Below are 12,583 nucleotides of genomic sequence, written 5' to 3' on the forward strand. Positions count from 1 at the left end.
TAACATATGTGCTGGTACAATAATAAAATAATAGAATATATAAATGTATGTCAGAAAAGCAGAAGATTAGAATAGCGAATTGCGTTAAATTATTATTTATTCTAGTTGGCAGAAACAATGGATGTAAAAAGGTGCTAGGCAGCGCAAAAACAGGAATAATATTGTGTGAATATTGTGTCCTGGCTGGGAGCGATTCGTGGGGAGCAGGCGACACATTTGCATTTTACAAACAATCGAAAAAGTAGTTAAAGTTTTTGCCAGGGCGTATGTGCAACACGTTTTTACCCTTTTTTTTGCCCACTCGTCGCATAAGCAACGGTTGAACGCGGTGGCATGAAGGTTTTTGGCTTTGGCTTCTGTTTGGCATATTACACTCAATGTCAGTTGCTGCCCCGCCACACAACTACCCCCTTCCTCTACCTCTACCTCTACCTCCACCGCTACCTGTACCTGTACCTGTCCACGTGTCAAGGGTCTCCGCTTCCTTCGCTTTTTGTTCTTCCGCAGCCAGGAGTGAGTACACACGGCGTATACATCATATGGCCATGCATCCTGCTTTTTGCCCCGCGCCCAATTTTGGCGCATCGTTTTCGCTGCAAACTTTCGCTGGCGTTCTCTTTTCCCATGGACAGACCATGTCTGAGTTGACACATTTCTTTGATGTTCCAGTTGCAGGTGTCGCTCCTGCCGCACAACTGACTTGGCGGATTTCGTAATGAGATGTTTTTCGTGCAGGTGGATTTGCTAAGTATTCGGTTCAGCATCAAGATATGCTTGGGGGCGAACTCTAGTCTGCATGCTTGAAATACATGCTTGAGATACAAAATTCAGCAGGGATTTAAGGTCACTTCTAAGTAACGATACAACTTTAAAATTGTAAATATTGGTAAACAACATTACAAGAAAATCTAATTTAAATGCAATAACATTACTGCTTTACAAAAATACACCTTTAATATAAGCCAGCCACTGAGTGAAATTAATACTTTCAGGTTAAATCCAACGTCTTTTTGATTCACCAGAAGACATAAGTCAATAGCAAAACAGAAACCCCAAGATCAAAAGCAAATGCAAATCGTTCATTACATGGACTATCAATAACTGATTTACATTCCCGCCAAATCTGCGCCAAATAAGCTGCGAAACAACGGGCCAGGCCATGCGCTCCTCCTGAGGATTCAGATTGGAGAGGGTATGGTAAGGGAATGGGGATGGGAATGGAAATGGAGATGGAGATGGTATGGGTGTTCCCCGAACTGAATGCGGATGCGGACGCATTGCAAACAATGGCAACAAAATATGCTGCTGCGCTTAAATGAAATGCCAACAAAACCGAACAGTTAAATCGCATGGGTAAGGGCTGCAGTCGGAATGCAAGGAGTTTGGTTGCATGGAATGGAATGGGAAGGGATGGGATGGGATGAGATGAGCTGGGTGCTGGGTGCTGGGTCGCGATTGGATGGAAAGGGTAAATGGGTCGGATGAGGATGAGGATGGACGGGGAGGGCTGGGGCTTGGACTGTTGGACTGACGTTGGCCTCCGGGTGCGACTTGAAAAGCAGCTTCATTTTAGCGTATAATTGAGCGAGCACAAAATATGCGACAAGCGACTGAAGCCAGAGGGCGGTCGATGGCACAAAAATGTGGGCGTGGCCCCAGCCCCAACCATAGAACCAGAAACAGAGCTTGGAACTTTGCGTGTGAAGCAAAGAACCAACGGATAGCACAGATTCTGCGGAAGTATGAAATTTTACTATTACTTTGTCGCAGCAAATAGAGCGGAAGTCAGTCAACGAATGCAATACCAAGTTCAGGCGACTTGATTGTGTCTTTGACTCGAAGAATTGGGCGGAAGATGGGGATGCGGATTCAGAGATCCAGATTCAGAGTAACCGGAGGGCAGGGTGCGTCTGGGTGGAAATCAATGCAAGTTGCCGATGCCACTTTTGCAGTGGCAACTTATTCCTAGCGATTTTGCAGCTTATGTGGGAAATATTTGTGGCATAAGCAACTTTACACATATCTGTTCGGTCTTCTTTAAATTGAACTGAAGTGCTCGATGAAATTCTAAAACTACGTAAAAGAAAACTTTTGCTTGCTATTTAACAAAAGCCATTTGCAATAACTTAAAAATAAGGCAGCTTATAAAAATTACATTTATTAAGCTTTTAACAAGTCTCGGGGAATAGCTGTTTCAGATTTTATTGATATTTTATCTACAATTGATACAAATTTTATACAAATGAGATTAAGGAACATCTTATCCAATGAATATACGAGTATGAACCATTTTTGTTAAACAGAACGAATAAGGTTTTAGGCGTGAAATATGCAATTGACTTAGTTAAATCGATTGTGTGCTAGTAAATAGTTGAATTCAAGTGACTTAATCCCTGTTCATTATTGGTATTCAGCTTAATAGTTAATTAGTGACATCTGGGCAGACGTTAATTGTTCTCGACGTTCTGTGCATTCTGTTGGCTGTGCGAAGCTCTGGCATAATTGTTTATCGAGAACCATTGGTCGCGCAAGGACATTGAGCTACGAATTTGGCTTTGCCTCCGTCGCAGCTCCCTTCTGGGCGGAGGATCCACATCCACGCATCCTTTGGGCCTCCTACACACACAAAGTTATGTGCACATAAATTGCTGCATGCCAACAGGCGCTTTAAGGCATTCGAGCATGGCGTGCTGCGGTTTGGAGCCTCAATTGCATAGCAATCTGGGGCCTGTGTGTCTAACGTTTTGTTGATTGATGGTTAACCAGAAAATCAATATCACTATGCTAATGAGACTGGCATAGATGCACAAACATATGTGGCACTTAAGAAAGTTGGAGGGCATTGGTAATGAACTCAGACGGCAATTAGCCAAAGAACTTCCCTTGGCTTAGGCGAAATGGTAAGCGAAATGCTTCAAATATTGACTCCTTGAATCAGCAGTTTAACAACTCTAGCTAGGCTTTAGACTATGTCATAATAAACACTTTTAAAGCGAGAGAGAACGCTATGGTTGAATCCCTCGACTATCTGATACCCGTTACTATACTCAGCTAGTGGGAGTGATGGGCATTCCAATGTTCTGAATCATACTTGCAATGCCTAGGCGTCACTAGAAACTACATGCATAGTCTTAACATTCTAGCTTTTATTGCTTTCGAAAGCTCGACGTTTATACGGACAGACACACGGACAGGCGAACGGACAGGAGCGAATGGCTTGATCCTGATTAAGGATGTGAATACTATATAGGTTTGGAAACACATATTTCTTTCTGTTTGATACTTTTCAGGGCCACTTGAAAAGCTTAATAAAACTATACCTTTCCAAAACTGTACATGGGTCCAACAATATTTGGGCATATACTTAACAAACTAAGCGCCAACAAAATAAAAAAAAAATGCAGTAAAATTTAAATCCACCTTCTGCGAAGCGTAAAGTGCAATCGAATGGTTTAATTGGATCTGTGATTTATTGAAATGCTCATTTCAGAATGTGATGTCATTGGCTCGTAATATTTCGACCTCTTTGCCGGTCAATGGGTGCACATGCATTTATTCGCCCACTCCCTTCAAATCCTAGCAAATGGTTCGGTTTGACAATTGCCTGCCAGACTGCTAATTTAATTAGATTTTAATATATAATTTTAAACTTGCATTCGTTCCGTGTAATTATCCAACTTTTTTGCGTGTGCCTTTATGTTCGGGCGCATCACAACTGGCGTAACTAACTAATTACAAAACGTTTCGAATTCCGCCGCTTTAGTCGCATTTGTCTATTAATAATAAATTTCTCATTCCAATTCAGAGCTGCCTACATTAGGCCGCTTCATTAAATACATTCGCAATCGGCAGTTAAATGCATTAGCTCCATTCGGACACAGAACATATTACATAAACATCCTGGAGTTTATCAACAAATTTATTTATTAAATTTTATTAAACCAATGCTGAAGCCAAAGTCAATTAGAGTGACAATGGTGTAACTTACAGCACATATATTTATATTTAATTTATCGTTAAGCGGCTTTGCACCTTAATCGCCGCTGACAGTTGAAAACCGCTTGTCAATTATAACCTGAATACTCGTACTATACATATATGAAAGTCCATGCTACATAGTAGTATGTACACCTTCGGCTGGTCAGTATTCAGTTTTCAGTTTTCACTGCTGAGCTGTTGTGGGCATTTTAATTATTTTGACATTTCGCCATTAGCTGTAAAACATAATTAACTACCACAAACACAATTTAAATGTGAATGAAAAAAAAATGGCAAGCTTCAATTGACGTCGAACTTATCTTGCGGCGCACAGAAAAAATTATCGCTTTACTGTTTATTAATATTTAACATGCGGCCTACACAAAAAAATATACAAAATATGGACAAAAAAACAGAAATATGTATATACAAAATATTCTTACATTTTATATGTTTAACAATTGTATAAAATGTATGTAAAACTATATATCCTAAACGAGGTATGCTAAAGGTTTGCCGTTTATTACGGAAAAAATATTCTACGTGTACCAGATTTTTGTTTGTTTATTGAAATAAAAACTCAGTTGGAAATTTCCGAGCAACAATTTCATTCCGCTTTTCTGTTTCTCATTTGACAAATGCAAAAATATTTACATTAATGTGTTCTCACAGCGGTGGGTTCGTGCATATGTGTAAGTATATAGACTGATATATTTATCAATTAATTGACTATTATGGAATTAAATTAATATTTGGCTTGTTGTCACCCGTGAACATAAACGGATTAAAGTATCACAATGATAGAGCTCAATCAGATCAATTGATTTTTAACATAGGCTATAAACTAGGAATCGTAAGTATATATAAGTATAAACTGGTCTTTTTTGGGATATTTTAAATATGCACTTGAGTAAGGAATTAATTAAAGTAATTATATCTATCTATCTATAACCAGATAGACAGATGGTTTTAAATTAATTAAGATAAAATATAGACGAAACCTCATTAGTTTTAGCAAAATGTATATAATTTTTATGCATTGTGCTTTGTATTTTAAAATGCTTAAAAAATTATTCATAATCGAAATGTAGATGCAAATATTTACCTTGAGAAATTTTTTTTTAATAAATACAGAATAAAAATTTTGTTTGTAATGTAAATTGATAGAATTTGTGAAAATGTCTAAAAAGTAACAAATAAAGCTTTGGGAAGCCTATGTAAAAAGCATGCACAAAATCTACAATCCTTGAGCTTCATTTTCCAAAAGCTTGCTAGCATGAACAAAACTTCAAAGTTATCGTTTTTGAGCTTTTCAAATCAAGCAAGCAGTTCACTGCAGTGTGCAAAGCTTCAGTTATTTCAACGTATTACGTGTACAAATGAAGAAATGCTTTTTACATTTTTCAAAATTTTGAATCGAACAAGTTTCAATTTTTATTCGAATTTGCAATAAAATTGTAATGCTAAGAAAAATTACTGGTACGAAAGTATAATTATTATAAAATGTTAATATTTAATCGAATTTGCAATAAAATTGTAATGTTAAGAAAAATTACTGCTACTATTATTAAATGTAAATATTTAGGTGAGTTAAAGACAAGATTAAAATATATTTTTAATTCCCTTAAAATATGTCACATTTCATAAGTTCAGTAGGAAACATTTTTTCTTGTAATCTAGTTTAATCTTTTAAATATAATTTAGTGCTAAATTTAAACTAATTTGATAAGAACTATTACTGAGTTATTAGTTTTATTATTAGCTTCGAATGTTTACGCAAATCTTAGTGGGTGAAATGGCTGGAAATTAAGAATAAGTAAAAGCCCCTATCAAAAAGGGTACACAACTTTCACTTTCATTTACAGACTCCAGTAGTGGGTAAACAATCCTTTTGTTGGCCAGTTTTATTTGACTATTGTGATTACGTTTCCCTGGTTGCTCTTCGCTGTTGCAAGTTTCGTTGTTGCAACTCCGCCAGAGTGCCACGCCCACGCCTCACGCAAAAAGCACAGCGCGCAGCTTTTGTCTGTTTAACAGACAACCGGGCCAACGACAACAGCAGCAACCACAACTAACCTTTCCTAATAAAAAGTGATTGCGACGGCCTTCAGCGGCCGCAAAAGCGAGGCGCCACCCCCCGTGAGCAAAAAAAATTACAAAAAAAAAAACACACGCACACACATACAGGAAGCGTCCTGCATGGTCCGAGCCAAAAAAAGCTCGGTTACATCAACTCTCGGAGCGAAGAGCTCGCTCTCCGTCTTGGCCAAGCTTTTCATTGAGCACGCACATTGAGGCAGGTGCACGGCATCCTTTGGCGCGAGAGAATGCGACATCCGGAAATCAGGAGAGCACTGCCATTGAGGGTCCTTTTCGGCTTCGGGAGAGCTGACGCCTCTGTGTCTAACTGAACGGAAGAGGCTCAAGGCGTCGCAAGATGCTCCACAGTCATCCTTTTTCAGGACTAGAAGGTTAAGCAGATCCCTAATTATTTTATGATTCAATTTATATGTTTTAAGTGGACTTATATAAAAATGGTATAGATTTGATAATATTATCAGCACATTTTATTATATAGAAATATTAATATAAAATGGGTAAATAATTAAATTATTTTTAATTCCATTTAGAAGATCTAAAAATCTTATATGGAGTAGTTAAATAAAATATATAAAACCAATATAAAAGCATATAAGAATTGTACAGTATAACTTCAAACCTTGAACCAAAATGTTTTAAAAATAAAAATAAATGTGGTCCTAAATTGAATAATTTAATCTGTGGTTTTTTGAATCACCTCAAAATCAATTGAGGTCTCTATCCCTTTCAGTATGCCGCCCTGAATCGATTTTCGGCAATTCGCACAAAATACCCGCCACCGACAAATGATTCATCCATCACTTGTAAGCCCACCTGGCTGGAAGTGAAGTCGCGCTACGCGGACTTACCCTGCGACTTGCTGTTGTTGCAGCCCGAGTGAGTCCTGATGTGACTCCTTGCACCAGGACCCTCGTTTGACGGGGAGGAAAACCGGCTTTTTGCAACAAACAACAACACGAAAACAAATAGAATCAAGTGACGCCACATCAGGTGACGTGAAGCTCGGAGAGCCGAGCTTTGAGAGCGACTCGAAGAGGCAATTATGCTGGTTTTTGGCCCAGCACAGCTGACGCACGTTCACGTGGCTCCTGGCACCAATACACACGCAGGCGACTCTCACACCCGCTCTCGCGCACCAACACACATGCACGGAAGTGAGGCAGCTTTTCTGCTTTTCTACGTTGCCGACTCGCTCGACAATTTCAGTTGGGCGACAGACTCTGGACTCGACAGAAAATCGAGAGCTTGGAAATTTTGTGGTCCGTGATCATTACCTGGAAATCTTTGGTGAAAACTAATGCAAACACTCAGCAATTGCACCTGCACAGAAATCAAATACAAAAAAGGATACTCCCGAATATACGAGTGCGTGTGACCCAAAACGGTCAAAGTTGTACCGCAAAAAGCGCCATTTACAAACAAAATGCAAAGTGATTCGATTGTGTGAGAAGTTAGTGGAAAATCCATTCGGCAGCGGAACGACAGACGTCAGTCTTCAATCAAATGTAGCGCCAAAAGTCCAGGTGAGAATTTGACAAGTCCTGGACAAGTCCCAATCCAGCAGGACGTAACGAAAACACGGGCCAGGGCAGGCGAAAAGCAATTCCGATTGCAGCATGCAGCATGCTGCATGCAGCGGGCGCAGCCAATCAGCGAGTGGCGTTCTCTGACATTGGCTGCCTCAAACGGTGGCACGTTGTTGTTCTTGCGCGCCCTGCTCCTCTTGCTCCTTCAGCTCGTCCTGCTCGTCCTGTAGCCAGTGGCTTGTTCCAAGCTTAAATGTCAGGGGCATGTGCACCCAGCACCCAGCAGCCGAGGGAATTAGGAGCACCCTTTTCCTCGGCTGAATTTTAAAATTATCACTTTCGCCCATCGCACATCGTCGACTTGCAGCCGCACAAGTTTAAAAACAATTTGAATGGGTTTGTTGCTGTGTTTCACTTATTTTGTTTTATAAAACTTTCAGGAAATTGTTTTGTTTCCTCTTTCTATTGTACTTACTTTTTAAGCTTCCCCACACAAGATCAAAACAAGGAAATTAAACCATTTTTATTTCAAAACGTTATTTAAAGATACATTCTTACATTAATACAAAAATTTAATATTGTTTAGAAATATTAAATTTTAATAAAAATGTTTATAAATTTATTTAGTTAACCTTACATACATAACAGTTTGTTTTCTGTTAATTAAATTTGTTTACTACTAAAAGATATATATTTTAAATAAGTGAGTCATCAATGTACCATATACATACATATGTATATAAAGTTTGTATGCTAAATGTGAATCACCCTTAGAATCCCTTTAAATATGTATCATAATTGTTTTTAAAAGGAAAGGATCACGTTTTTCTGACCGAAAACAACCACTGCCTAGTAACACACGTTTCTTTTTTATATCCTGAAACAGAACCACAAACAATAACCTCAAGGGTTTCTAATTATTTTAATAAGCATGTTCTGTTTAGACGAATTTGTAAATTGTTAATTGTAAAATTGTAAATTTCTGACCGAAAACAACCACTGCCTAGTAACACACGTTCCTTTTTTATATCCTGAAACAGAACCACAAACAATAACCTCAAGGGTTTCTAATTATTTTAATAAGCATGTTCTGTTTAGACGAATTTGTAAATTGTTAGCTGCACGCGTTTCTTAGTCGCCGGCTGCCGACCAAAAACAAAAAACAAACTAAAATACATAAAAAATAAAGTTATGTGGTAACCTTTGTCAGTGCCGCACTCGCTTCCCTTTCCCCGCACGCTTCAATGGTCACCAATAAACCCTCTCAAAAGTCCTGGACAGGTTAGCACGCGACTTCTGGCTGATTATGCCTAATAGCTGTGAGCCAAATTCGAGACGCAACAAAGACGAACCAAGAATGCCGAAAACTTTTAATGAGATTTTTGCTCAAATTTGGCTTTGCCTTCGGTCTGAGTGGGTATATTTGACATCAGAGGCAGTTTGATTTTACAAACTCAAGATATAAACTCAACATATGAGAGATTGAGTTTACATTTATATTTGTTGTCATATCGAGCGTCTAAAAATATCTGTATTTAAATATTTATATATTATACCGTATAAATATTTTTTATATTATTTAATTTCTTTCAATGTAATTTTCCTCATTTTACTCATTTTTTTTAAGGCAGATTATGACTAAAAACAATATTGGATGAGAATTTCTGTTGAAGATAGTGTGTTTACAATTCCTTGTAGTTTCAGTAAAACATCACTTCCGTTTGATTTTTTTCGGCGAAACAATCGTAAATTCCTATTCGAAATTCTTTCAAAGAACTTGGCCGCAATCGGCAGATGGCGAAAACTGCGCGATTTGCATGCCTAATGAAATTAAACCGGGCTTTGGTAAAATTTGTTGGGGATGGAAAGCAGAGATAAGCGCATAATTACCCGGAGCACAACGCTCCTTTTTTTTCTGCCAAATTGGTATCTGAAATTTTGCAGTATAACGGGAATAAGGAAATTAAAAATGAATGCCAAACTAGCAGGAAGAATTTTGGCAATAGGAAGACTAATTGGATTTTAAGTATGTTTTTGAAAACGGCTTTTGGCAAGAAGAAATTGTATTCACATTCTGGGAAGCTATAAAATGAATACAAATATATATATATTGTTAAGTACATATATAAAGCTGCAACCGCACAATAGAATGTTTGGTGTGCAAATTTAAAAGTTAAAAGACGGCTTAAGAGAAGAGGCACTAGAAAAAAGTATTTCCCTAGTGTTAGAAATCCAGCAACGCACTTAATGCATTTTAATGGACGACAAATAAAAATGAGATGTTTTGGCAGTGCTCTTAACATTTTTCGACTGCTTTTTTTCTCTCGTAAAATGCGGTTGCGGGAGTGGAAATGGCAGGGAACTAAAACAGAAAGCAAAACAAATTAGTGAAGCGCGTTGCAATGAAATTAAAATGGCATTTTATTTTCGGCTTCCATACTGCATAAGTACTGTATCAGAGAACTGCAAGAGTGGCATTTTTTGCCACCCTGATCACACTCAACAATTTTGAGTGCGGGTGCCACTCACACCGGTTTTCGTGGGTACATACAAACACCCGGTCAAAATATTCGGGTGTCTGCAAACACCCTGGTGCCTGCGCACCCGAATCAATGCGGCACCCTACGTCGCGGGTACCGATCACACTCGCCACTCATAACGAAGGGTAGAGAAGGCAAACATGCAGAAAAAGGCAAGTGCCTTTTTCTCGGAAACACCCGGGTGTCTGGCAAAACACCCGGGTGTTTTGGTAAACACCCGGGTGTTTTGGTAAACACCCGGGTGTTTTGGTGAACACTGGTAGACATTCGAGTGCCTGTGGTAGGTAACATACGAAAAAGAAAAGTACAGTAAGTACCAGAGAACTGCAAGAGTGGCATTTTTTGCCACCCTGATCACACTCAACAATTTTGAGTGCGGGTGCCACTCACACCGGTTTTCGTGGGTACATACAAACACCCGGTCAAAATATTCGGGTGTCTGCAAACACCCTGGTGCCTGCGCACCCGAATCAATGCGGCACCCTACGTCGCGGGTACCGATCACACTCGCCACTCATAACGAAGGGTAGAGAAGGCAAACATGCAGAAAAAGGCAAGTGCCTTTTTCTCGGAAACACCCGGGTGTCTGGCAAAACACCCGGGTGTTTTGGTAAACACCCGGGTGTTTTGGTAAACACCCGGGTGTTTTGGTGAACACTGGTAGACATTCGAGTGCCTGTGGTAGGTAACATACGAAAAAGAAAAGTACAGTAAGTACTGAAAAACGAAATATATTATGCCCAAAATCTGTAGATTTATGCATTCTTTTTACAGAAATTTCACCAACACGAAATAGACATTTCTTTTTTATATCTTATATTACTTGCTTTGTAAAAATTTTTAATATTTAATTCCCATATTTAATTTTGTATGTATAATTTTTCTTTTTAAAGTGATAAGAAAAAACAATAGAAATAGAATTGTCTTAATTAAGCATAAATATTATTTAATAATATATATAATATATTATAATATATATATTATATTATTTAATAATACATAAGTTTGTTTTCTGTTAAGACATTAGATACATCAAAACGCAAAAACATGTGCACGACCTTTTCCTTGGGTATTTCCATTCACCCTAAATTTTTTGGACCGTGTCTCGCTTCCACCCATACAATTTTTATGCATACAGAAAAGTACCTGCGGCCGATCCTTGCTTGCGCGTCACCCACCCTAAACTTCTTTGCACAGCAGACACCCGGGTGTTTTTGTGCAAGTACAAAAAACACCCTGGTGGCAAAACACCCGGGTGTTTGTCATTGCTAAATTTAGGGTGTCTCCAAACACCCGGGTGCGGAGACTCCCGGTGTTTAGCGGGTACACTTAGGGTGCCGGTGGCTTGCTGCAGTTCTCTGTACTGTATATCCTGCGAGTGTTCCTGGCGTTGCATACCTCGGAGGGCTCTCGCTATTTGCGGCCATGTCCTTGAGCCCACACCGCGTGAATTATTTAAGCGGAGAGCATAAATTCCTAGCAGAGGCTGCGGTGGCTGCATTGCAGCACGTTGCACGTTGCATTCATTTATGGTTGGTTCTTTGGGCGATGCACACGCACTTGCCACTATCCACTTTTCACGTGCGTCGGTCCAATTGACATCTGGTCGACCTTGCGGCACGCGGCAATACACGCATCAGTTGTGTGGCAGTGGCAGTAGTAGAGAAAGTTCTCTACTAAAGACCATCCACATATTGGCGAAGGCGGCTGGTCTCCCACGCCGATGAGTTTATTGCATGTGCGACGTCACCAGAACGGTCAATTTAATTGAACCAAGGCGGCAAGTAAACGATTGCGATCACGATCGCTCGATTGATCAACGTGCCCCAAAATGAAGCAACTCGCATCGCATAAGCATGGGGCAAGCATCACCTTCAATTGACACAATGCTTTTACCACCCAAAATTGATCCACTGCGGATGAGAGGGCAATGTCACAATGAATATAGGTATTTCAAAGTCAATTCATCCATGGCTATCACCTCTTTGCCTCTTTGGTCAATCGATCGGTTTGCATAATTGGTGGTATGATTTTGAAATTTATGAGGGGCGCAGCCAACTGATTCAATTGAGTCAATTAAATATATATTGAATTATCTGTTGATATTGACAAATGGCATACAAATTGCAATCAAAATTGTGGGAAAATGTTCTCCGGCCATTATCAAGTGCGTGCGATCAGCGCCCGAATTTCAATTAACCGAAAAGGTTTCAAAGTTAATTGAATGATTTGCAGGATTTTATTTATGTCTGGTACATATGGTATGCGGAACTAGCTGCTAGTGGGAAATGATATTATATCATATCACTTATCATATGAACTTTCACTCCTTCATTTCTGGCTAGCAATTTAAGGCTTTTCAAGCTGAAGAAAATTAAGCTTCTTCTTTATAAACAAAGAAAGTGAAATTCGCAGTGAACAACACAATTTCCTAATAAC

Source organism: Drosophila santomea, chromosome 2L (genome assembly GCF_016746245.2).
Source record: "Drosophila santomea strain STO CAGO 1482 chromosome 2L, Prin_Dsan_1.1, whole genome shotgun sequence".
Classification (NCBI taxonomy): domain Eukaryota; kingdom Metazoa; phylum Arthropoda; class Insecta; order Diptera; family Drosophilidae; genus Drosophila; species Drosophila santomea.